The following is a 27,515-nucleotide window of genomic DNA, read 5'->3' on the forward strand; positions in this document are numbered from 1 at the left end:
TTTCACTGCTCTAAACACAGGATCTAAAAAGGCATTCTATAATTGCTGAACTCCCATTGAAATAACCCTAAAATGAACATTTTTCCAAACAGTCCTCTGTGAAAAAATTCAGACGTTCTATGAAAATTCTACATGCCAACTCAGGCATTTAAGTACCTACACCTCCTGAAAAAAACAAAACAAAACAAAACAAAACAAAACAAAACAAAAAACCAAACAAACAAACAAACAAACAAAACCCAAAATCTAACCAAAACAAACAAAACAAACAAAAAAAACCAAAACACACCACACTCCAATGTTTCAAATTCATTCCACTTGACTCCAATTAACAAATATTTGCAAAGGACCATACACCAAGTGTCTAATACACCGTGCTAGAGGCACTGCCACCAGCATCTTCATTTAAGTTCTTTCCACACACTGTGATACTGTGTTTCAGTCAGAAACTAGGTCATAAACTTCTCTATTGGAAAGCGTTTATAGCTGTTTGGACTGGATTATTCTGTTCAAGAGGTTATAATAATAAAGGAAGCTTGCAAGCATACTTTTTCCAAACTCTTGGTATGTCATTGCCAGTTTGAGAAATTGGCTCATTACTTATGCCTCTTTGGCTCCTCCACTCTCAATTCCTCATTTGTTTTGACCCCTTTCTGGACAAAATATAAAACTTACTGTTTCATCCAATTAACAGGAGGGAGAATATAGAAAACTCTCTCATTTATTCCAGTTCCAGAATTAGTTTTACAAAAACATTGTCAGAGTTTCAAGAAGCATTCAGATGTTAAGAGTCCTGCCAAAGTTTACAATCTAGCTATATCCTGCTACAGAAAAAAAAAAAAACGAAACTGCTCTGTTTTTACAATTTTATAAAAGTCTCTGGCAAGAAACAGTCCACCTCCACATATTCACATGTATCCACATGATCAGTGGATAAACCTTATTCTCTTTAGCCTAATCAAATTGTCCAACTCACTTTCTCCATTACCAAACTCTCTCAACACATTTTTCTCAGCCACTCCTTCCTGTACAGGCAAGCAAAGCAGTAGATTTGCCCTTCTCCCTACCACAACCCCAATATGAAGGCTTAAAACAGTGAGCAAACACTTCACCCACAGTTCTAGTATCGCAAAGCTTTCTCATTTGAGGTTCCTTCTTTTGGTTCTCCATTAAATAGCTGCTCATACTGTACCACGAGTTCAGTCTCCATCAGCCCACCCAGAAGGGATTTGGGGGAAAACCTTTGCCCATTTCCTGGGGACGTGAGGAACAAGGTGCCCAACAGTTTCCTCTAAGTGAGAAAGCTGGCTTGGCAGTCCTTTACGTGCTCTTCCATGAGTCATAAGAATGTGCACAGTGGAGTCATCTTCAACTGAAATAGCCTTAAATTATATGCTACATACGACTTGCCTTGTACCTCATAAGGCATATAGATGCAGAAGGGAAAATGAAGGCAGATGGGATAGTTGGTTCTGTAATCAGAAACAGCTATTAAGTCCAAGATCTCTACTGTTTTTAGCAAAAACAAAAATCAAGAGAAAAAATAAACCGAGCTTCTATCCAGCTGTATAAATTCTGTCTCCCAAGTATTGTCTGCCAAGGAGAATCATAATAATTAAATACTTCTCCTTTCTTCTGGATCTAAAATTTTAGCTAAGAGCTTGTTTTTTATTGCTTGCTTCTACAAAATTTTAAATGTCTTTACTCTTGAAGGTGTAGTAGTCTGCATTCTGTAGTTAGCACATTCAAAGTATAAAATTTTACCTTTTCAAAGAGGCTTACCTTCAGCAAAGTCATAACCTTTTCCAGTTCTGCAACCCTACCACAATAGTTAACATCATATATATCGCATAGTGTATTTCTGTGACTCCATCTAAGCAAGTCAGGTAGATTTATGCAATTCACACTCTATTCCATAGCCTTGACACATCAGCTGGAATATGTACAATCAGGTCCTCAGTGCAATGATTTTGCAGAAAAAGCATCATTGAGCAATTCCTCTTTAGTTTTTACTCCACCTAAAGTTTCTGTGAACTCAAAAGCAATGTTTTAAGTATGTGAAAGAAAAGCAACAAGAAAAAATATAGTTCAGTTCTGATTAATGGTTCTATATTTTAATATGTTGCTGAGTGTGTGTCCCCAGGATATTTTAAATTTATGATGGTTTCTTCCACACAATCTCGAATTCTTTCAGGAAAAAAATGGTCAGGATGACTGCCTTACAGCTTAAATGACATATCATCTTCTCTATTGCTTTCTCTAATTCAAGGAGGTACAGAACATAAAGGTCACACAACATCCAAATTACTATTAAAATCACAGTAAATAAGCTAAGAGAGAAAAGCAAGGCAGGTCTGAGCACCTGCCTCCAACCTATTCCTTAGGAATACACCAACAGCACCACAGAAGACCAGCAGTTTCATTTCACTTTGAGGAAATTTTAGTGTAACTGCTTGTTAATCCTTCTTTAAAGCTTCACATCCATCATCCTTTCCTACCACTCCACCAGAGCAGAAAAGGCTCAGTTCAACTCCTGATTCTCCTGGGATGTCAACTTAGTCCCCAGGTAAAATGAAATTAGCAAGTAGGAGGTTCAAAACTAACTTCAGGAACTAATTGCTTTCTCCCTCACAGCATTCAGTTTGGGAATCCTGAACAGTATGAAGCTGCAGAGCCTAAAAAATTCACCTAGGTTCAAAACATAACCTTACAAATTCACAGAAAGGGAAAGCATAGCCAAGGCTACTCAACACAGAAGCCACCACTGACTCAGATATCCTTAACATGTGGACCATGAGAGGCTGATCTGGGAAGCAACAGCATACTCCACTCTCCTCTCTTGGCATCAGCTGTCAGTCACTCCCTGGGACAGGAGGCTACTATGCCTTCCCTAAAACTCTAGGTCTAACACAGTTCTTGATCTGACAGATACTGACATTTTGATGTGATTGCTATGTTTATGCTCTTACGTCCTGCAAGTTGGAGAATAAAGTAACTCCAGGGTCATTCCTTTGTATATTTTGTGCCCTTGCCTTAAGACACCCCTTTAACACTCTACCTATACTACACATCTGGCTCCAACCTGAACACAATTCAGTCTTCACCATATTCATCTTCACAATGCTCTTACAAAGGAAGAAAAGAAGAGGGCAGTTGGAAGCCCAGAGGTACTAAAGCCCGCATGTGTACTAAGATACCACTTATATATAAGCCCAAGTCTTTGGCTTTAACTGCAGTGTGCATTCAGCAGTAACTACCTTCACTTCAGAGCACTGGCTGCTCTACAATAGCAGCACAACATGGTGATCCTCATGTGCACAGAAAGCTCAGTGTAGCCCTGAGCATATCAGAGTTGTGCAAAAAAAGTACTCTGGACATACTACCTTCTCTACCAGAGATGGAAGGATATTGGTGTGTGGGCAGTTACTTTCCACTGATACTGAAACTAAAGAATTTGTCCATGTTTTCTCAGGAAGTTTGTGAACCAAGACCAACTTTTGCTTGCCTTTGTGCAGGCTTTAACAATCTTGGGTTAACTTCCACAGGTATTGACACCTTCACAACTAGATCCTGAACTGGTACAGCCTTAAAGAACAAGTTAAGTTACTTAAACCACTCAAGAAATGCTGAAATTATCCTTATATTCAGACCTACATTTGTAATTGCTAATGTGAAATAAAATTCTTCAGGAAATGTTTTTATACAGTAGCAAGGGTAAGGACTATAATAGCAGCAACATCATCTCTTATCAGAGTTACTAAATTTAGGAGAAAAACAAAAAATTTGCCGACTGATTTATAGAGAGACATATGTAAACATTCATGTAGACAAGAGATTTATGTTTAATAGTCAGTGAATTTTAGTGCTGTAACATTAAAGACTCCTACTATTAGAGCTGAACCAAAACAATGTGAGGAAAGTTAATGAACAGCCATCCCAAATGACATACATTTGATTTCTTACCTGAAGTACGTTCATCCATCCATCATTACTATTGTCCCAGGATAATGCTTCATCAACCACATAACAAAAAAGTCTGGTGAACTCCTAAGTGTTTAAAAAGAAATATAAGCATGTAACACAACACACCAAATCCATAGCAAATAGAAAAATAATACTTCATAATTCAGTCTGACACTGCATTTGGAAGGATTTCTTTTGTTCCAATTGTTTTTTTAATGTAATTTTTTATTTAGACTTTCTCCATGCATTCAAACTAAATTGTGGAACATTTGGCTGAGGCAGAACCAGAACCACAGGAAACACAATTACTAACAAGAATAATTAAAGATGGAAAATCAACATGACATGTAAAAATAGAAGAATCAGAAGAGAAAGAATCATCCATGGTTGTTTTAATTATTTGGCAACTATGCTCTAACTACATATTCACTTGTTGATACTAATTCGTACTATATCTAGAGAAGTTTTTCAGTTCTCACAGAAAGAGAAATAACATTTCCAAATTATGGTTATATTTTACAGAAAGAATGACTTATGCTAAATGTGAAATATGCCCTTCCTTAACATTCTTCCTTTATTTTCAGTTGTAAAGCTCTGTATTTCTTAAGTGTCCGGGTATAAAGAATACTTCAACATTCTGGACACAGCATTTTTTAGAGCTGCCTTTTGACTTTAGACCCACAGCAGAAGTGGGCTCTGCAACTTATATCAGTTAAATGGTATCTCTGCAAAGTCTTCTTTTTCTAAATCAAACACCAAATAAGAAAAAATGTGCACTGCTAGTATTACATGCATCTGCTTGATTAACAAAGTAACGGTGCAGTCAACTAGACAGCAAATTAACCTTTCAGATTTCATGTACTGCAATTAACTTCCATGTTTACCAGCACAGCACTGTAAACTTCATGGACAAAACACGGTTTCTAGGGCACAGGAAAGGTCTTCCTTCATAAAAGAATGCCAATGGGTCTGTTTTTATGAAGGACACTGCACTTTATGGTGAATTACATCTATATCACATATTTTCTTCCTTATACACATAATAAAATTATCTTCAGCAGATCTAAGGTGCAAGATAGGAACATTCTGGTGTCTGCTACTTAGCACAGTTGCAGTCCAGCTGCCTACTCCAGTAAATAAGGCCTAGCAAAGTATCACTCAGGATATGGCTATAACTGTGTTTCACTACACCTCATTTATTATACGACAAAGTTTACTAAATCCATGCGCAGATACTTATCTTGTCATCTACAAAATTTTAAGTGTTTTATCTAACATTCAGTTTTCTAATTTGTCTCTTTTCACACCACCAATTTTACACAGCTGTCAAAAAGTCTACAGAACCTTGCTGCCTATTACATAGAAGAGGCTTTAATGCAGCCCTGTGTTAAGAAATAACTTAAAAAACAGCATGAACAAGTGATATTACATCATGGACTCCTCTCATATTTGCTCTTTTTTACAAATTAAATAGATAAATCAATTTGTTAGCTCTCAGATCAAACTAGCCTAAAAAAAAAAAAAATAGGTCGAGCTGTGCTTCCCCCACTCTCATGTTACAGTAGCAGCCACAGCCTGTCCTGGCTAATGAATACCTGCCTTTACATCCACACAACCTGCTCAGCCTTCAGTGAGACAGCGCAGACAGAAGGGAAAGTTCCAAGGGCAATGAGTTGTTACCCAGGTGTAGATTAGACTGCAAAACGTGGTTGAGTACAAACTGGACGAGATGTGAGACAAAGAACCCGATTCACCTTGCCTTTTGGTAGACATGGATTTAGCAGCATTTTTCAGCAGCAGAATACAGAACATTTAAATTGCTAATGTAAACTAGCTTTATCAAGAATGTATCTTAAAAACTTGGTGAACATTCAAGCTATTGGGAGCTGGGGGGAAAGGGAGGAGGGAGAAGACCCTAAGTTACACTTCCCTGTCCGTGTTTAAATCCTGTTAATATGTACTCAACAATGAAAGACCTAACACATAAACAGAGACACCTGACAGTTATATCATTATCTGCGGTGGCTTTGGTCTAAAATTTTCACCTTACAGCTCTAAGGTATTGAAAATCCAGTCACTATTTTTGTTTCCACAAAATAGTGCTTTTAAAACTCAAGTGTCTTCCAACAGAACCTTTTGCAATTTCCGCAAGGGGACCCAAGATCACTGAGGAACGTAGGAAAACCAGAAACACCACTAAAGCACTGACTGCTTACCTTTAAAAAAAAAAACAAAATCAACTAATGAAAATTAGTTGATAAAAGAGCATGCCTAATTTATTTGACTGCAATTCCTACTTTTTGAGGACAGTTGCTACTTGTGACTAATTAAAGCCACATTAAGTATTAAACAAGAGACCATTAGAAAAATTTGGCTCAAAGAGTGCTGGAGCAAGGGTATAGCGAAGAACAAAAGTTCATGTGAAATTCTATGCAGACTGTGTCTCCTAGGCCTTCCCTATGGACTAGTGATAGTCCCTACAGTCTCAGATGGTTCTCCACAAAATAATCAGGAAGAGGAAAAAAAAATCAAAAACACATTCCTGAGCCTGTAAGCAAGAAAACTGGAGAGAAACAAAAGAAGTGAGTCAACAGTCAAAGTAGAGTGTGATTCTCATCTGGTCAAGAATGAAAACCATTGTTGAAACACACAACTCAATGCTGTCCACAGATTTTTCTTCTCTCTGAAAAAAAGTAACCTTTTGATGAAAGAAAGACTGAGGAATACTTTTATAAGTTATATTTCTTTGAAAATATATAGTAGGCACAAAAAAAAAAGTCTCAAAGGGGCAAAATGTTTAAAATAAAAATAAGGAACACAAAAGCACATGAAAGAACCCAAAATGCTTTCCAGTTCGTGGTGCTGTGTGCTTAAGCAGAACCACAGACCATTTTCAGGGAAACCTGTTCATGCATCATACTTCAGGCCTCAGCTTCAGCATCAGGAGCTCCTAGCAGGCAACTCAGATGGGCACTGTGGCATTTTCTAGACAGGGGTTCATGAGGTTCACCAACCTATCAACCAGGACTCACCACATCCAAAGACCAAATGAAGCAAAAGACAAAGCTACTATCGAGCTTTAACCTTTAAAATTAGACAACTTTTTTTCTGTTTGATTTCTTAAACCAAGCAGGACAGTCACATTAGTCAATTTTGATTACTTGATTTCCTTCCCAAGGAAATGGACAAGTATTGTTTTGTTTGCTTTGACTGCTTCCTGAGGCTGGCAGTCCTAGAATTCTAGGGGAAGAGTCAAGATTACTATGATCAAAATCCTTCTATCCTCTCCTTGCATCTCCATTTGCGACAGGAGAGCCCTCAAGGATTATTGCCTGAGCAGTGGCTTGGCCCTTCACATCACTTGCTCCAGTGAAAAGCAGCTGTACCACAGTCACCAACACCCAACAGAGATACTGCTGGGTGAGGAAGCCCCCTGCCAACAGCCCCTCTACCCTCCCCCAATCCTGAGCAGAGGTGTGGCTTGGAGATAAAACAATGAGGTCCATTATCTGCAGCTGAAGAGAGTCACCCTGGAAATCCTCCCTTTCTGCCAGGAATCATTAAAAGTAGTTTGTGTTGGCTGTGGAAAATATTCTCGCTCTTCTGAAGAAACGAGGTGCATTATCTGGGCATTGCTAGCTACCAGGCTCAGTCCCAGCATCACTGTCTACACAATGCCTCTTCTTCCTTCACACCAAGCGAAGTTTTGAGTGAAATGCATCAGAAAATATTGTTTCCTTCATAAATGCCATCACTGTCTCCTAAAAGAACTAGACTAGGAATTATTTTACAAGTAAAAGATCATTTGTAGTCCAGGGACTAAAGCACTACCATGAATTAGGTCAATCCCATCATTTGTTACTGCTCTAAAAGTACAGTAACAGCAGGAAGAGGGGGTCAGGGTGGAATAATCATTTGTTAACAATTTTAATAGTAAAGCTTTATTGGTTTTCCCTATGGATTCACATAGTTATTATAGTGAAATTAAGTGTTTTTCCTCCAAGTGAACTCTTGTTAATCCTTTTATTTAGGTTCAGAGCTACAGTACACGACCCTGCAAGAACATTCATCTACAGTCACAGCTGGAGCTGCAGACTCACTGGCTTGAAGGAATTAATTTCTTTGCAAGGTGGAAGCAACTGAAAAGCCAAAGGCTTATCTACAGGAAAATCTGAATTTCACCAACTCGTACAAAGAACAGGACAAAACAAAAATGTATAATCAGACACCTCATCAAAAAGCAGATGTGGAAAAACTCTGGCACATTAGAGAATTACAGTTTGGGGGGAAATATTCTAATGGTTTGTCATACCACATAACAAGCTTTAGGTCTTAAAAATAAAATACGAATTTTAAAAGCAGATTAAATTTGACTGCAATGAACTGCCACCAAGAGATTCACAGTGCTCAACCCAAGCCACCCAGGCTTTCTATTATCTCATACCTTTGACAGTAGCTTACTCATTTGCAAGACTCATCTGAAGCCAGTCATAATATGACAAAGTGAAAAGCCTGTTCTTGCTTCACCTTGGTTGTCAGCTTCTCAGTCCATTTTCTCCCCCGTACATAAATAACATTAAAAATGTACAAATACTAGAAAGTCAGACTCTTTCACTGGACACAATGGAAAAGCGTGCTACCAACAAAAATATTACAAAGCAGAACCATGGCCATCAGGTCACTGAGTGTTGATATTGAAACAGCTCATGACTAGGCAACCTAAAGCATGAGTGCCAACCTGCACCTGGAAGTTAAAATATGGATCTTCTGCTTTTGAAGGTTTTCAAGAAAGCACTTCAAAAGCAATTTTTAAGAGTTTAATAGTTTATTTTTCTCAATATTAAAAAAAAAAAAAAAGAAAAGAAAATTTATAATGCAGTGTTCAGATTCACAGAATATGCTGAGTTGAAAGCGACCCACAAGGACCACCAAGTCCAACTCTGGCCCTGCACAGGACCATCTCCAAGAGTCACACCATGTAGAGTATCATCCTAACACTTCCTGAACTCTAGCAGGTTTAGTGCTGTGACCACTTCCCAGGGGAGAGAGCCTGTTCCAGTGCCCAACCACCCTCGGGGTGAAGAACCATTTTCTAATATCCAACCTAAACCTCCTCTGACACAATTTCAGGCCATTCCCTGGGGTCAGCACTTCTTACAACAAGCCTGAGAGAAGCATTCACTAGCTGCATCACATTGCTGTTTTATACAGAATGCGTTGATACATTATTAACGAGATCATGCATACCAAAAGTTGGCACATTTCTAATCATATGAAAGTTTGACCCATTATACTGATCAGAAATATTTGTATAACCACAAACATTCACAGCAATTTATTTGGAGCACATGCACTGAAATGTTTACTCGTGCTTTTTAAAGCTAAGCATCCCTGACACTTTTGAGACCTCAACAATTTTTCAAATCATTGCTTTCTTAATCAAGGAATAAAGAGACATAAAAGCTCCACTAAATGAAAATAATTTAGAATAATTTAGAAAAGCCAGAGTACTTTTAATTGTTGCCCACATTTTAATTTAAGTATTCAGCTTCATTACATTTTCGAGACATTTCCAGAACATTCCATATGAAAAAACATTACAGTCACACTGAAACTCTTAACAAGGCTTTATCTGAAACAGCATCAACAGTTCTTTGCTAGAATTGTTAAATAAGTAGCAACTGTCAATTAAAAAAAAGAAAGCCAAATAAATTTCAACTAATTTCATTTATATATAGGATTTTTGTCCATATGAAGTGAAAATATATTTAATTAAATCAGACCAATAATGGAGCATTCTCACTACACATTTATTTTATCCTACTAGTCTATTTAACATAGCTGCCCTTAACAGTGTGTTCTCAAAGATACATAACTTAGATGATTCAGGTCAAACTTCATTGTTTAAAATTATCACACTGGCACAGGGCATCCACTAAGGAATCCACATGCAGGAAAGGGCAAGTGCTGTTCAGCCTTTGGAGGTTTCCCTGATGGTATCTCTTCGGATGAGAGGACAAGACTTCAGCAGGAAAAGCCAAAGGGAGCACAGAGTTCCCCCACAGTAGTGCTGGAGAGGGGGTTGGAGCTGCCAAAGTTACTCAGATCCTTCCTCCCACTTCACAATAAGGTTTCTTTTAAGACTACTTGGTAAACAGCTTTTCCCTTAAAAGTTATCTATCAATATAAATTCATATTACACTAACATTGTTATGTATATTGCAATCATTAACTGATAAAGAATGATGCAGTAATTGTGTTCTGATGTTTTTCCTCTTCTTAATAGTGCTAATTCCCAGAAGGAACAAATTCCCTAAGCAAGAGCCACCAGGTTACACAGATTATAGTGGCCTTTGAAGATGAGCTCTGCTGACAGCACTCACAAGTTAATAGGGATGAGAGCAATGAAACCAGAGCTTCACACAGAAATGTTAAGGATCTCCAGCAGTAACCTGGCTGACCTAATGGCATCACATTGCCAAACAGTCAGAAAACTCAATCTTTGTTTCTTTCCAAAGTACCAAAATAACAGTCTTCAAATTAAAAGCTGACTTAATTCACTTAAAAAAGTCATCATGAGCTATAATGGCACAACCTCCCCATCCTTTTTAATTTTGTTCTTTTCATTTTCATTATCCCAGGTGGTTTCCAGGAAGTCCCTTGCAAACCAGTCACTATTATGAAGATGGCCTATTTTAATCACGGTCCCTTGACAAGAACAGCTAATTATCTAACTTTTCTGTTTGAACTACCAGATGGCTCTAATGCTATACTTAACTTGCTTTTAGTTTTCAGCAACTAGTGATACTGGCATATTAGAAAATGTCTGGGATGACACAGAACAGAAATAATACCAGTACCATCACCAGTACCTCAGCCATAGGCAGAATAGAAACATATGCATCTACTACATTCTTCCACTAATATAATAAAGTTACTTAGGATGGCAGCCATCTGTCACATTCTTTTTCTTATTGGACTCCCCAGAGGTGTGTCAGTAGGTTTTTGTTGTTATGTTGTTTGGTTTTTTGTCTTTAAACAACAGTAACATCCATTTCAAGAAAAACATGGGGAAACTCCCCTGTGCTGTTCCCACCAACCCCTTTTACACTTTCACAGTTGTCCTCCTCCTGAGACCCCAGTACTGGCTGCATCTACTCACCTGAGACAGCAGGAAGCACGCCCACACTGCATGCTATGGTCCAGCACACCTCGGTATTGAGTATTCAGGAAAGCATCTAAGCACTGTGTCTCATGGGACTACACAAACATTCAAGTTTGGGGGATGGTACTCCAAAACTGTCATCACTGACAGCGCAGTTAACAAGTTTAGCTTTCATGTGCTTGCCAGGAAATGTACCAAAGCAGTTTGAATTCAGCTAGGTTCCAAAACCATGAGTTTAGATGAGATTTTAGAGTATGCATTTCCACAATATGGTGCACTGCAGACACAAAAGGGGGGGGAGAGGGGGGGAATCTGGCCCCAGTGCATTGAGGCAGCATTTACCCCTGGTATACACCAGGAAAATACAGCTGCATTTGACTAAAGACAGTGGAAATCAACCAAAAACAAGCCAAGGCCTAAGATCAGCCAAGTGAAGGAGTTTTGTGCACAGACATCGGACACTACTTCAGGAGGGAAAAACCCACTGGATACTAACTATAGCAAACATATCCCTTATGAGTCATGCTCATAAAAAATACAGGAAATTTCCTCTTATGTCTTTCTCACTATAATTAAAATACAGAGCTTATTACACACACGTATTCTACACTGCCAAAAATCTTTTTTTCCAAAATACAGCAGCAATGCAAACATTCACTTGGTTTCCTTCCTATTGGTTACAATTCCCGTAAATAACAGTAAACATTCCATGATGTTGCCACATTCACTACAAAATAACTGAGGAAACCAGCCTGGAGAATGACTCTGACAACACAGATGTTTTAACATCTTAAAAAAAAAAAAAAAAAAAAGAAGTCTATTATCTTGATACAAAAACAAATGAAAAAGCATAGATAGGGAAGAAAATATTGTATTCGAGTTTCTAAAAGGTTGGCACAAGAAACGATAAATAAGATGCCAAATAGTATGTTTGGGGGGGGGGGTTGTCTCTGTATCTTTAGACAGGAACCTGCTTCTAACCACCTTCTCTGAAAGGTTGAGGATGTATTTCTAGACCAAAAAGAATACCTTCATAATCAGAAATCCAACTTTTAGTCACAGTAACTCTAAGAAATTACGTATACTTAATTAAATTATACTGGTAGTAAATTCAGAAGGGAGAATCATTGGGTTTTTAAAAGATAGTATTCTAATCCCTAATAAAATCAGGTACCTCAGTGAACTAGCAAAAACTATTACCACAGTTTATACTTCAGCAAACACCATCAGGTAAGTGTTCCTGGGTACCATCACAGCCAAATAAGGATGCCTAAGTATAAACAATAATCAGAGTTTTCTCAGTTTTACAGCACTGACTCTCAGGCAAGGCAACAAGAAAGAAAGAGTGTCTGAATACCTGCTACTCCAGAGACAAAACTGATTTTTGCTGGTGTAATGGTTGTCACAGCTTCCATTTGTAAAGCTTCTCATCTCTGAATTCATTGTGGTAAGGATGCTCACTGAATTAATGGAACACCTTTAGACTGACAAACCTGGGAAAGTTTTCAGGTTTGGATTCCAAAACTGTTTTAATCTTCCCATCCCTTAGTGGAAATTATATCAGGTTTCATTTTCTGCCACTATAGTCAGACTGAAGTCAGTTCTTGGAATGAGTACACCAAGAGAAACCCAAAGCAAATAAAGGATCCCCCCATCACTTTCATATTTGCTCGAAGGTATTTATGAGGGATTTAGACAAGCAAACCTTCCCAAATTGAACTATAATTTACATCCACAGAATCTGTACCATTAATCTTGCAACAATCACACTGTAATATCTATTTTAAAAGTTTTTGGAACTGACTTAAGAGTCAGTGCTGAGCGTAAGAGGTCTTGGGAAGCTGACTTGAGCAGGACTCATAACGACAATCTCTAGTTATATTTCACAGAGCCCCAGATCCTCCTGAAATGGAAAACAGGGGTAAGTATTGCCAAGAAAACTAAGTTTGCTCAATTTTTCCCACGTAGTAAGTTCAATGCTCAGTTAACCAGCTTGAGTTCTGACCAGTTTGTAACACTGCAGTGTCTGCTGCTACTCCTCAGTTTCAGTTCCATTAAATCGGTGGGTGACTACATATTATGACTTTAAATGAAAATGTCCTGGATTGGTCAGCTTCTGTCATGTAGTCATTTGGCCAACTAGCAGCAGCATGGGAGAGATCTCAGCTGCCTGCCCTGTCCTGGCTGCCCAGGTAGATTTAGCCAAATCAGTTTTAGGCTATATCCTGTTACTGAGCTCAGCTGCACATCACCTCCTCCCCTAGAGGAGCTCCTAGCTGTGTCCAGCCCTCTCTTTTCCATACACCTTGGTTCCCACAGACTCAGATGGAGCTTGAAAACACTCAAATAGTGTTGGGGCATTGGGGTGCTCTGCAGAATGCCCCCAATGGCAAACTGATATAGTGCTTGGATGTTCAGGAACTGAAATGAACAGCTACTTCACCACAAAAGTGATGTAAGGCTTAACCTATTAATGAACATAAATAACAAAAACAATAATTCTTACATAGGCAAATATTGACTAAGGCTAACAATTTCAAAGAAGCAAATCGAGTACATTGAATCCTCCCAGTCATTCCTCTGTGGGATTTCAGCTCCATGGTGACTTTCTTTCAAAGCCTTGATTATCTCACAGCATCTCCTCATGCATATGTATAGTGCCTGTGTCCATTCTACAATCTAAATCACTTCCTGTGTGCAACTTCCTTAAATGGAAGCCTCCTAAAAGAAAAGTGAGGGGGTGGAGGGGTAGGAACCTTGGGAAAAAAATTTACAGCTAAGAAACACAAGAAAAATCTTTTTTCTTGACCAAGATATTTAAAACATAACAGATAACACCACTGGCAGCATATATAAGCAACTGCATATTAATACTGAGCATTTCCTTCCTTTCTTTGCAAAAGGAGTCAATTGATTGAATAGGACCAGAAATAATTTCTTCCTTTTATTTTCATCCATCCTTAGCACATATGTGTGCACAATTACTCAAGTGTCAACAGTCTGACATGGTATATTAAGACCTGTGTTCATGCAGACATCCATAATATCATGTTAGAATTCTGATTTACAGCTGTATCATAACACCATCTAATAAAGTGACTAACATTAGTGACATACAATGAAATCACAAGGCCTCCAGATACAGACCAGCCTGGGCAAGCCACACGAGTGAGTTATCTTTAGTACTGGAAGGAACTGATGAGGTAATTCCTTCAGTAACTTAGTAAAAAAAAAAAATCAAACCCAAACTTTAAATCCTAGCTCACACTTTATCCCACATAGCAGCAGGAGGGTTTTACTAATTGCAATCTGCAGAACATATGGACTGGAATACATCCCATCATCCAGCACCTCAAAACTATACACATTAAGTCTCTAAGCTTTAGCACACTGCTTACAATTTGCCTTATGAATATATCACTGTATTTTATATTACTAAGGCACACATGTAAAGAAAAAAAAAGAACCTTTATTGACTGCAACTAACACAAACGTCAAAGACATATATAGTGCAAAGAAACCCGTGAGTACACTGCCTTTCCACTGAGGCTAAGCAAGGACAGTGGCTTTATGACCTCCTTTTTATATAAAACAGATTTAATTTTTTTTTCTCCCTTCCCATTTCCTGACTGCATCCTTGTGTAAGGAAGCCTGTGAGCCTTTGAAGCCTCCACCCAAAACAAACATGAATCTTTGTAACTTTTGTAATCTTCTGCTTTTTGGCCACCCAGGGAGAATCTAGCAAGACTCCTTGTTTGAAGGCCACCACAGAATAACACTAGCAAGGGGAAAAGAAAAAGAAGATGAGGTCCAAATATTTATGAGGTCCAAATCATTACATAATATTTTTTCTAATGAAATGCAAAGCTGCTTTAATCTAAACAATATGTTAAGATCTTTATTAATCAACTTCAAATAAAGGACAATATTCATCAATTTAGCAGAGTGGAACCATAATAAGCAGAAAATCTTTTTAGTGTTTAGACAAGAATTCTAAAAATTGCACATCTCTCAGATAAACAGGCACTATTAATCCTAAATTTTGACACCTCTCCTAAATAGGCATTGCCTGGGAACATATCAACCTGTGACTGACACGGTTGCTTCTAAGAACAATCAAGTTGTGTTGCCGACAGCATGTGCTACACAGGACTAGGGTGTTGAAACCCCTGAGAAGCAGGACCAAGCATCAAGGAGAAACTGCCACAAGTTTCTAGAATCCCAGAAGAAGCATGTTTTGGGAAGATTCTCTCACCCCAGTCACCATCCCCAGTGCAAATGGAACAGTATAGCAAGTGCCGTTTGTACAGGTGACAATTCACTGCCAGGAAGATACTTCCTTTCATCCTGAAATAGGTTATGCCTCCCCACAACTCTAAGTGTCTTCACTCTAAATCAGGTATGGATTTAGCAGTACAGCTAAAAAGATATGAGCTGTCCCCTTATCATGATCCAATACTGTATTTGGCTTTTGTTTATTTCACACAGGCATGGTAAACAACTTCACAGCCCCTCTTTATCTCTCTTCTATCCACATTTCTGTTTAAACAGAAGAAAAATTATACTTTCAAGATTTTCCTTATCAGAAAAAAAAATGTAACTTCTAGTTATTTCAAATTCTTCCATGTAGTTTGTCCCATATGCATTTATATTTATCATTCCACAGCTGCATTTCAAAATGATTTTTAAAAGAATGCTCAGAAGTACACTGCTATGATGATATAAAAGCAGTTAAATATTAATTATAATCATTAATTACAAAGGAAGAGATACTGAGATAATGCTTATGGTGAAGCATTCTCATAAAAGAAAGAGGAAGAAGAAGTAATCAAGACATATGGACACATCCATTTCATATTGGCAGCTTCGTTTTTCCCTTACATTCATATGAAAGTTGCAAAGCACATTAATTCCATTACCCTCAAAAAAAAAAAAAAAAGAGAGAGAACAAAAACACATTGATACATGAAACTCTATAACTCTGTGGTCCATCTATAGCACTCCTTTCCAATTCACAAACCATCAATATAATACAGGAAAGATTAGGAAAAAATTGCACTGCATAAGCATTCTAAGACTTTTGAGAAAATTAAAGGATATGTCTTGAGGAAAAAAACACCTAGATTGAGACCTTTTAAAAGCATTCTCCTTTTTTATGCCTTCTGATTTGACTGCATCTCTTCACAATATAAAATCCTTTGATCTCCATTTATTTACTGCAGCACCTGCATCCCAGGGCTAGGTTCTCTTTGTTTGTGGTTTTAGAAAAAGATACTAGAGATATACACATGTATATCTATATAAGTGTCCATATAGTCTCTTAGGGTCCAGAAAACCAAGGTTCTTGAATAGAGGAGGACAAATTGGCTGCTAGACATACCATTTCTGCAATGAAACAGAACAATATGCACATATAATACAGATCAAGCCAAAAGTGAGACAAAGTAGTGATGTGAAATAGCTGCACAGAAATGAATGCTGTAGACAACGTATTTTGCAAATCAAGGCAACAAATATTTGATCCATAGTGACAATCCTATGCTATTTTTTTAAAGTGCAAGAAGACTTTTATGATATATTAAATATATCATAGCTTACATGTTATTATATGGAAGAAGGTTCTGGATGTTAAATGAGCCAAAGGCAGGGAATTGCCTATAGGTATACTGCAATGCCCTGACTCAAGAAGCCAGTAATGTCAGGACCCAGACTCTTTGAATCTACTGATACCAGGCAAGCAGACATCTGCAAAATAAATCCACTCAAACATGCAAGCTCAAAATACCATCTAGAAGAACAGTTCCCAGTGGGGTGTATCTGGGTTTGCAACAAGGTAAAATGGTACAGTATTTTATATCCTCAGCTACCATCACTCAGTGATATAGGTCACCTGACAGAACTTATTCACATGCTTAACAGTAATATTCAAAGAACTGTTAGAAAACAAAGTCTTGCCTACATCTTAAGCATAAACATATCTTGAACTATATTTCATGATACTTAGGGGTTTTTTGACAATGAATTAATTTTTTTAAGCAGGTCATTATAACATACAGGAAGTACCACACTTTGTGAGCAGACACGGTACTAGGAAACTGTCATCGTTTTTCCCTTATGTCTGTCACCACCATTCTTCTGGAACCAGGCATTGCTCTCCCTTTAAGACAGTGCTCCTCACAGCTCCCTAGTTAGCATATGGAAAAAGAAAAACTTTCCTAAAGGAAATATCTTGAACACATGTTAACTGCTGAGAATTTAAGGAAGACACACAGCAGAATTAACAGTTTTATTAAAACCAGAAAATACAGAATATGCACACAGCAAGGAAAGAATTTCCATTTTTTCAAATTCTGTACAAAGAATGAGAGATTCAGTGTGACCCACTTTGCTGCTGCCTCATCTTCCCTTCATCACAAGAACAGTTCAAGTGAAAATAATCCCTCCTCACTCACTACGCGTTCTCTGTAAAGCAATACATCAGCTGAACAACACACATCATCTCAATTAAGATATTTAATGTTTTTCTTTCAAACTGAATCTTTTTTCTCCTAGACTTATATGGTGCTAGATACCAGTTGCATAGAAAATTCTAATACAGACACGTATATGTATTTATGTACACACACACCATGAATAAAAAAGGCCCTCTGTGCAATTTTTGCTATTCGAAAGCATTCCTTCCCTTGCCAGGAACTGGAACATAAAATAATCCTCCTCCCCTGAAAATTTCTTTTTATTGGGATATTTGTTTCAAATTCATCTCAAAAACCTAAATCAACCAACAAATCTAAAATAGCTAAACCACCCCTTACAAATGCAACCTGGTTATGGTCAAATGTTTGTTATTTTTATTTGCAGAAGATCAAAATTACTTTTGGAGTAAAGTCCTTTTCAAAGGCCCTTGGTGCAAGTTCAATTTATGAAAACTCATCACTGACAACATTAATATATTCCTTTCTGTGAGATCCAGTTCTGCATTCCCCATAGAAAGTACATTAACCTCTTAAACAAGCAACCCACACAGGCTTGCTTCCAGCTGCTTGTAAGCAGATGAAACTGAAAATACTTCAAACCTGGAGGCTGGAACCAGCTGCTGTCTTTTAAAAAAGCATTTGTTTCATCTCAACATCCTTGTCGATAAGATAAAAATAAATATTCTCACAATTTGAAAACTCTCCTCCTGAGTCACAGAAAAAGAATTAACTTTTTATTTGCAAGAAAGCATTCTCCAATCTTAAGAGACTAGAATAGTAATAAGAAATTCATAAGACATCAAAAAAATTAATATGGATTAAATGTGCAGCTCAAAAAAAAATTTTTTTTTGGTATTTTCAAAAACCTTCTTGAAATAGGAGTTGGCCAGAACTTGATTTTTCGGTTGTTTAAGACTGTGATTTTGAAAGGAAAAAAAGAAATAAAGAAAGAAAATACCAAACCACAAACTGTCATACTTGAGATTCACAAAATAGTGAATTTTTCATAAGGTAAAACCATCCATCTTCTGTACCTCCATGCACACATTCCATATATGGAATATTCCATGCATTCTGACCACCAGAAATGTTAATTTCTACACCAGAAGTTACCTAGCTAAAAATCCTAGGAGAGTAGAAGTGAGTATTAATCCAACACCAACATACATAAATCATCATGTATTTTAAAAAAAAAAAAAACTACGGGGAAAGAAGTGGCAATGACTCCTCCTAAAAGAGCTACCAGGAACCACTTCTCCAGAGCTCTGATGTCCTTGGGAATTCTTCCTCTCACTCACAAATAAGTAGCAGGGCTGTATTAGACAGCACTTACTTGGGGCAAGTGGTGGGGAGGGGGGAAAGGGAAAAAAAAAAAGCATTCAGTGTGGTTTTAGCTGCCTTTTGCATGATTTGATCTCTGGCAAGAAGCCTAAGAGCAGCTGCCACAGTGTGTCAGCTCCCTGCAGACCTGAAGTGATCTATGGGATCGTGGTTTGGGAATCTTCAGACCAGGTCATTGGGAAAAGCCATTAATAACAGAGTTACAAACCCCAGTCACAACGATGGCATATAGCTTTAAGCAAAAACATCCTTTCTAATTAAAGCTGTGTTTGCACTCCTGTTAAACACCGACATTTAATAAGTCTCACACAAGAGGGTCCTAAAGAAAAACACTCACTAAATATTTATTTTGATTTAAATACAGTGTGACTCAGTTTTGTGTAGGTCTCATAACCTCCAACTGGAATTCCCCGCTGTCAGCTGGGTCAGGGATTGGCGACGGAAACTGCTGAGCTCCGCGGAATGTCCCACGGCAGAGGCAGCCCAGCGCCTCTCCTTCCCACATCAGCTCCCTGGGAGAACAGCTTGGGCTGGCCTGGCTTTGCGCTCGCTCATGCTCAAATCCACATGAAATCACCCCTGAAAAAGCTGCTGGGTACCAGGGGAGGCATTTCACCTCTCCCCCCAGCCCCTAGGCAGGCGGCTCTGCCCTCTCTGTATTCTTCACAGCACAGTGACATGCCGCAAGTATGAAACCTTCTAGATTAATAATGAGAACAGGGCAATGATCTCCCTGGACTGAATCCATTTTATGTGAACTATGAGAACTTGGATTTATTTCAGTATTGGAAAGGAATGAAATGCAAGGAGTAAGAGGAAGTTTTCCACACAGGCATTCTACATTGTCCAAGGAAAGAAAGGAGACAAAACCCACACACATTTCTGGTGCATGTCGTGGGCCAAATTTCTAAACTCAACCTTTTTTCATTTCCAACTTTGTGCACTTAATACTACTGCCATTACTGATTTCACATAGTACTTTATTGAGCTCTTTTATTATGCTTAGATGAACCTATATGATTGGTACAGATCAAACATCTTCACCAAGGAAATGTGCACTCAGGGTTGAATGCATCCACAGTGATAAAAAAACGGACATTGGGAAAAAGTTGGCACAGTTTTTGGGCACATTTTATGTACAAGGCACTATGTCCCAGATGCAAGCCACATGCATCCTATTTCCAGTACTGTCAGTGTATTAAGCTTAGCCCTAAAATTACTAGGTTAAAAAAATATGTGATATTTACTTTCCTAAAAAATAATGTACTTATTTAAGGCATGGATAACCTTTGCACAGAAGAGAAAGAGGGAGGTACTCACTAAGAAAGCACAGAAACTGTTCCATAGGACCCATCTTGTATGATACTGTTTCTCTTCTCTTTTTGCTCTGACGCTTCAGCCTAGGAATTGCCAAGAATATTTCCTCAGACAGGCTATAAGCTTTGAATGAAAAAGCCTCATGGAAATTGTTTGGAAGATCCCTATAATGTACCAAAAAGCCATATACCAGGAGCACATAGATCTAGGCTTACATGTAGACTATTTTAATACTGACTTCAGGCCTGCTTCAACTAGTAAGGTAAGTGGATACATACAAATTAGAAATGCAAAGAATGTCATTGAAAAATGACAACTTCTATATGGACAAATTCTATCTTTTTCCCTTTCTGACACTACAATATATTGCTTCTTTTGCCTTGTTTGATAAATGTTGTCCAAAAAAGTGTCTGAGAGCTTTTTCCCTCCTGTTATTCACAGAACCACAGAATGCTGAGTTGGAAAAGACCCACAAGGATCATCAAGTCCAACCGTTAGCCCTGCACAGGACCATTCCCAAGAGTCACACCATGTGCCTGAGAATATCATCCAAACGCTTCTTGAGCCCTGTCAGGCTCTGTCAGGCTCGGTGCTGTGACCACTTCCCTGGAGAGCCTGTTCCAGTGCCCAACTACTCTGGGAGAAAAACCTCTTTCTAATATCCAACCTAAACCTCCCCTGACACAACTTCAGGCCATTCCCTTGGGTCCTCTCACTGGTCACCACAGAGAAGAGATCAGTGCCTGCTCCTCCTCTTCTGCATGAGGAAACTGTAGACTGCAATGAGGTCTCCCTTCAGTCTCGTCTTCTCCAGGTTGAACAGACCAAGTGACCTTAGCCATTCCTCATACAGCTTCTCCTCAAGGTCCTTCACCATCTTCGTTGTCCTCTTTTGGATGCTCTCTGAGAGTTTAATATCTTTCTTATACTGCAGTGCCTAAAACTGCACACAATACTCAAGGTGAGGCCACACCACTGCAGAGCAGAGTGGGCAATCCCCTCCCTCAGCTGGCTGGTGATGCTTTGCCTGATGCCCCCCACGACACGGTTGGCCCTCCTGGCTGCCAGGGCACTGCTGACTCATATTCAACTTCTCATTGACCAGCAACTCCAGGTCCCTTTCCATGGCACTGCTTTCCAGCATCTCATTCCCCAATCTGTACAAACATTCACAGTTGCCCCATCTCAGAGGCAGAATTCAGCACTTTCCCTTGTTGAACTTCCTACGGCTGTTGATTGCCCAGTCCTCTGATTTGTCATGGTCTCTCTGCAGAGCCTCCCTTGCCTTCGAGAGAGTCAACAGCTCCTCCGAGTTTTGTGTCATCTGCAAACTTGCTTAGTATCCCTTCCAGACCTGCATCAGTCATTTATGAAGATGTTGAAGAGCACGGGGCCCAAGACGGAGCCCTGTGGAACACCACTAGTGACAGGTCACCAGTCTGATGTTACCTCATTCATTGTTGATGAGACTATTTTCATAAGCAAGAAAAGACCTATAAACCTACCCTAGCCATCACTTTGATGAAAAGCAAATACTAGATAGAAAAGCCAACTGTCAAAAATTACTGCATATGTCAATTTAGTGAGAATGATCAAATAGACAAAAGTAAATGCAATGGAGACTTCAGGATCTCAGAATGGTAAGTTTTGAGAAACCAAGGAAATTACGGAGGTTGTTCTCAAACACTTTAGCTCAAACATAGAAATATCTCATTTGAAAAAGACAAACGTTATTCACACTTCTATTCCAAGCAGGAGGGAAAAAAAATGGTAAGGAAAGATTGGAAGCTTGCCCAGATGAATAAACACTTCAAACAGGATACTGAGAGGAAGTCCAGACTCTACAAAGAATGAAAAGATTAATTAGGAGGAAGACAATGTCTCAGGGCTACGAAGTGTTGAAACTCTAAAGGAGGACAGAAGCTCAGCCAAAGGGAACTCAGCACAGGCAACCAAAAATGAGTTTGCCACACATACAAGTACGACTTGTGGAATTTCACTGCGGCTGCCAACTGACTCGGGAGTACTGGCAGCCGGGCATAGGGGCAGCATGACTGGGTGGGAGACATTCCCTCCCCAGCTGCTCCTAGCCCAGAATAATTTAGATTTAGCCTACTACTTCAACCAAAGCAATTACTCTAGATGTACTTTTTCTCATTGGGTAAAGAGAAAGGGAAGTCCAGTTGCACTGGACTGAAGTGTCTAACATGGTGCTAAGTGGTGAAGCAGACTGAAGTGCTATAAATGATACAGACAGGCAATTTTAGAAAAAGAGAGGAGAGGTGAAAGGCAACCACTGCCTCGCCATTTCTGTCATCACACAAAAAACGCAGGCCAAGGCAGTCAAGCTGAAAGCCTCAATAGGTTGCAGGCTCAGTGTGGCGACTGCAAGAGTACTTCTGATGCTCACAGTGGGCTCTGGCTACTCCTCTGAACAAAACAATCTGCTGCATCTTCTCCCATGCATTTCCTGCCAAGCATGAGGCCACAGGGCCCAGAGAAAGTTACTCTGGATAGATTTTTCCATAAACATAAGTCATAACATCTCTTCTTCACAGAGCACTATGAAACAAGGGAAATAAAATGCACTACCAGCCCCTTCAGAGCAATAGCTTTTTCTGCTTTCGTCACTATTTTATTATAGTTGCAGTACCAATAATATTGCTCTGCACACTTTGCTCCTTTCATAACCAAAACATAATAGTTTGTTAGACAAAGCTACATTTAGAAACATTCCATCCTCTACCTCTCCATCCATCCATGCACAGAAATACATTCCATAGAAAATTTTTGCTTTACAAGGTTCTCTAAATATGTACATATATATATTAGGGGGTGGGGAGGAGGATGGTGCTGTGGTGTGAATTAATGTTAGGAACCAAACCCTTCCTGTAATCCTTATCCAATAATAGGTTACACAGAACACAATACAAATCTAATTGCCTGCTGGTCCAAAAAAATATTCCAAAAAAATGGACTATCATTTTTGCCAAAAGAAGAGTATTTTACCCGTGCTAGTTTGGTCATATCAACAGGCCCCAAAATAAAGATATATATTTGCATATTCACTATGTATGGCAACTCATACTTTTCAAGAGTTAAAATGGAAGCTGTAGCTGAACTTGAAGATCTAAGGAAATAGGAGAAATGCAATATCCTAATTGAAAATAAGAATACATCTCATTTCTTTAATGCATTTGAATGCTTTTATGTGAATCCAAAACTGACATTAAAGTCCAATGTTGCTGTGGGTGTCAATCAACTTTCCAGGTCTGTAACTTCTTTTTAAATCACATCTCATTTTATTAATTTCAAACTGAATTTGATATTCTCAGATTTTCCTAGAATAATTTGGCAATCAGTCAATCAAAAACATTTTGAAAGGCAGTCATTTACAGAGCTTCATTCCTTCAGGGTCTAAGACTATACCTGCCATGACCAAGGTGCACGTATACAAATTCCTGCAAAGACACATCCATGCATCAACTGAACCAATGTGACTGGTGCTCCCAGAAACTCAAAGCCTCAGACACACTCCATACCCTCCAGGCAGTGCACTTTGAAACAGGCCATGAAGGTCAATAATTTTTTGCTCTCCCCAAGCCTAAGAAAAAAGTAAATTCAAGAACATGACATCCATATCAAAGCCATGCAACTTCCAGCTGAAATGGGCTCTGAGACACTGAAACCAAACACAACCAACTAGCGGTAAGACCAGCAGAGAAAAGGGAGAACAATTTTAAAATCTACCTTGAATGGCACTCAGAAGTAGACAGTCAAAAAAATAGAAAACAAAACAAAATAAAATAAATACTAAAAAAAAACAAAAGCACACCATACACACTTGTAAATAAATACCACATTTCACAGTAGCATCACCTCCTGTGGAAATCATGGTAACCCCAGATGGAGCACATTAATCCAATATCAAATGGCAGGAGCTGACAAAAAATCAGCTCAGCCTCTTCACCTAGGAATGGCTGGAAAGACACAGTAATACGCACTGCATCTTTGAAGCACTTCACAAGATAATGTTCCAAGCAGTGTACCTGTAGGTGGAAAACTTTGTGGTGGAGGAGGAGGAGAAAATGCACAACAATCAGAAGAAATGGGAAGAAAGTTGTCATTTCTCTGCCTAATTATTTCCTATGATCCAGCCAGTATCATCTTAACCAAATGAAGTTCAGCTACCTGATTTTGACAAACTCTAGTCCTGCCACGGATGGAAGAAAAACAAAGCATCTGCAAAAACAGCTGTTCTTGTGCTAAAAAACACAAGGACAGGTGGCAGAGAGCCCCGAACAGCCTTGGCCCTCTGCTGAGTATCATGGACAAATTACAAAGATGATTTTAACCATTCTGGACTTTTGTACCTCAGCAAATGCTTCTTCCCTAAACAGTCAAAATTAAGGTCAGGCACAGTGGTGAAGGTGGAAGAGCTTGTTAACAGATGAGCAAAACCATATAGCTGGAACTGGAGCAGACTTTTCCATACAAGGTTCCACTTCTGGACTTCTCTTCTAGGGTTGGTGCATAACAGCATGAACTTGTTAATGTCCCAAATAACTGCAAAGCTGATATTGATTTCTATGCATTTAACTGGAAACCTGAGGGAAGGTTAATGATTTCTGGCTATTGTTGTTTCCTTCTACAATTATTGATCTGAACATCCAGAAGGGGTTATCTGTTTTACTTTTATTTTCTCATCCTCTTGTACCTCCTCTAAAAGCTAGTGATATACAACTTATCCACAAAAGGAGATTGAACAAAAAATTTAACTTTTGCAAAAAGGAGTCCTGCAGAAATATGGACAGAAGAACTAATACAGAAATTCTCCTTCAGGAGTTTTTTCAAGATTCCTTTGAATTGGATGAACACAACCCAAGTTTTTCTGCAATGAGCAGCATCCTTCTGTAGTTACGTTCTGCTCTCCCCACAATTCTACTTAATCAAAACTAAAAACCAGAAAAAATGTTACTCTCCAAGTCTATGTATCGGCTCTGAACTAGTCCACTGGCAGTAGGATTTAGTCATGAAACTTGCATAAAATCCAACAGAGACGTAGATTAAAAATTTCCAAAGGCTCAAGCCTATGCATTTAAATGATTGAACTAGAACTAAGAGAGATGATGATAAAGAGTCACATCTAAATAATCCTCAGATATTTCAGCCACTCTAGCAAATATTTGCTGTTTCTATAAATCTCCTCTCAGCACCTGTCAAGAGTACAGCCAGTAACATGGGGGAATAAATACATTCAGCAGGCACAGATTTCCAATAAATCCAGCAAATTTGGGAACTCACTAATTCCACTCTACAAGCTTGAAAAAAATTTACTAAAACCCTTAATCTCCCATGTGCTGATACAGCACTTCACGGCTCCAAATCACACTGAATTTCCCCCAGCTGTCAGCACTGAGCTCAGCAGGGGGGTCAGCAGGGGAGCAAGGGCAGGAGCAGGACTTACAGAGCACAACATTCACTACACTGAGACTGAAGGTTAATGTTGAAAGACAACAAGCAAGTCATAGTGGGAGGAGGAAAAGGAAGCAACACATCAAATCAGAGAAGCTCCACATTTATGGAGTCAAACTGTCTTGGTTTTCCCCTCCTACCTATCCTTTTAACATGTTTTCTTTCCTGGGTTGCATCTTTCACCACCATGTGGGTTTTGGTTTTTTCTTTGTTTGTTTTCTCCATTATTTACTTATTTATTCTGCTGGCATCAAAACTCATGCTGAAAGATAATATATTTCTTCAGCTGAGCTCCAGCGTCAAAACTCATACAGGGGACCTGAACTGCTATTTTAAAGCAAGCCATATTCAACAAAAATCATTAAAAGGAGACACAGATAAAGCCCTATTAGTGTTTACAACCACGTTACACTAATGCTACTGCATCTCCTGCACCTGTAAAGCCTGGTATCACTTGTGCCTACAAGCCACTATACTGACACACAGCCAGAAAGCCCAAAAGGGCTGCTAAACCTTAGGAGGAAAAGAAAAAAAAAATTAGTAAGGTGGTCTTTGTGTAATAGCGACAAGGAAACCTGAAGGTTGCAAGATTTTTTTACTTTTCTTTAACACCATGGAGAAAAAGCAATATTTTCTTTGTTGGATTGAACATGGTCATTTCTTCTCTTATTCTGAACTCCAAATCTCTATAGAATCATAGAATAGTTTAGGTTGGAAAGGACCTTTAAGATCATCAAATCCAACCATTAACCTAACAGTGTTTAGTCCACCACTAAACCATGTCCCCAGGCAACACATCTACATGGGTTTTAAACACCTCCAGGAACGGTGACTCAAATCCTTCCCTGGGCAGACTGGTCCAAATGTGACCACTCTTTCTGTGAAAAAATTTTTCTGAATATCCAATCTAAACCTCTCCTGGCCCAACTTGAGGCCATTTCCTCTTGTCCTGTCACTTGTCATTTGGGGAAGAGACTGATCCCCTACCTTTCAGGTAGCTGTAGAGAGCAATAAGGTCTCCCTTGAGTTTCCTTTTCTCCAGGCTAAACACCCCCAGCTCCCTCAGCTGCTCCTCATCAACCTGTGTGCCAGACCCTTCCCAGCCTTGTTGCCCTTCTCTGGACATGCTCCAGCACCTCAGTGTGCTTCTTGCAGTGAGGGGCCCAAAATTTAATACAGGATTCAAGGTGCAGCCTCATCAGTGCCAAGTACAAGGAGGATGATCACTGCCCTGGTCCTGCTGGCCACGCTATTTCTGATCCAGGCCAGGATGCCATTGGCCTTCTTGGCCACCTGGGCACAGTGCTGGCTAATGTTCAGCCAGATGTCGACCAGAACCCCCAGGTCCTTTTCTGCTGGGCCACTTTCCAGCCACTCTACCCTCAGCCTGTAGCACTGCACGGGGATATTTTGACCCAAGTGCAGGATCCAGCACTCTGCCCTACTGAATCTCATACAACTTGGGCCATCAAGTTGATCCCTCTGCAGAACCTTCCTACCCTCCAAGATCAACATTACGGCCCAAGTGGTTGTCTTCTTCAAACTGATTGAGGGTGCCTTCAATCCCCTCATCTAGATCATTGATAAAGATATTAAACAGGACAGATACATACTGTTATATATGATACTGAGCACTGGGGAACACCACTATGGCACACAGCACACGCATTGACCACATCTGTCTGCAAAAATTACTGGCAAATGTTGACACACCATGCAGTAATGCCAAAAGCTGTGACTGTCTCAGGGGAAATAAAAAAAACAGTTGGTGTGGCCTGAAA

The 27,515-nt window shown here is 39.1% G+C and overlaps 1 long non-coding RNA gene across 2 annotated transcripts in view; it reads right to left on the reverse strand.

Moving 5' to 3' along the window:
* Nucleotides 1-27,515, reverse strand: part of LOC127476394 (uncharacterized) — a 137,365-nt gene that overhangs the window by 52,844 nt on the left and 57,006 nt on the right. For both annotated transcript variants that reach the window (XR_007906579.1, XR_007906578.1), the window contains exon 3: nt 3,964-4,047. This is a non-coding gene — a long non-coding RNA (uncharacterized LOC127476394). The remainder of the gene's footprint in view (nt 1-3,963; nt 4,048-27,515) is intronic.

Source organism: Manacus candei, unplaced genomic scaffold (genome assembly GCF_025592945.1).
Source record: "Manacus candei isolate 608988 ecotype Guabito, Panama unplaced genomic scaffold, ASM2559294v1 h1tg000049l, whole genome shotgun sequence".
Taxonomy (NCBI): Eukaryota; Metazoa; Chordata; class Aves; order Passeriformes; family Pipridae; genus Manacus; species Manacus candei.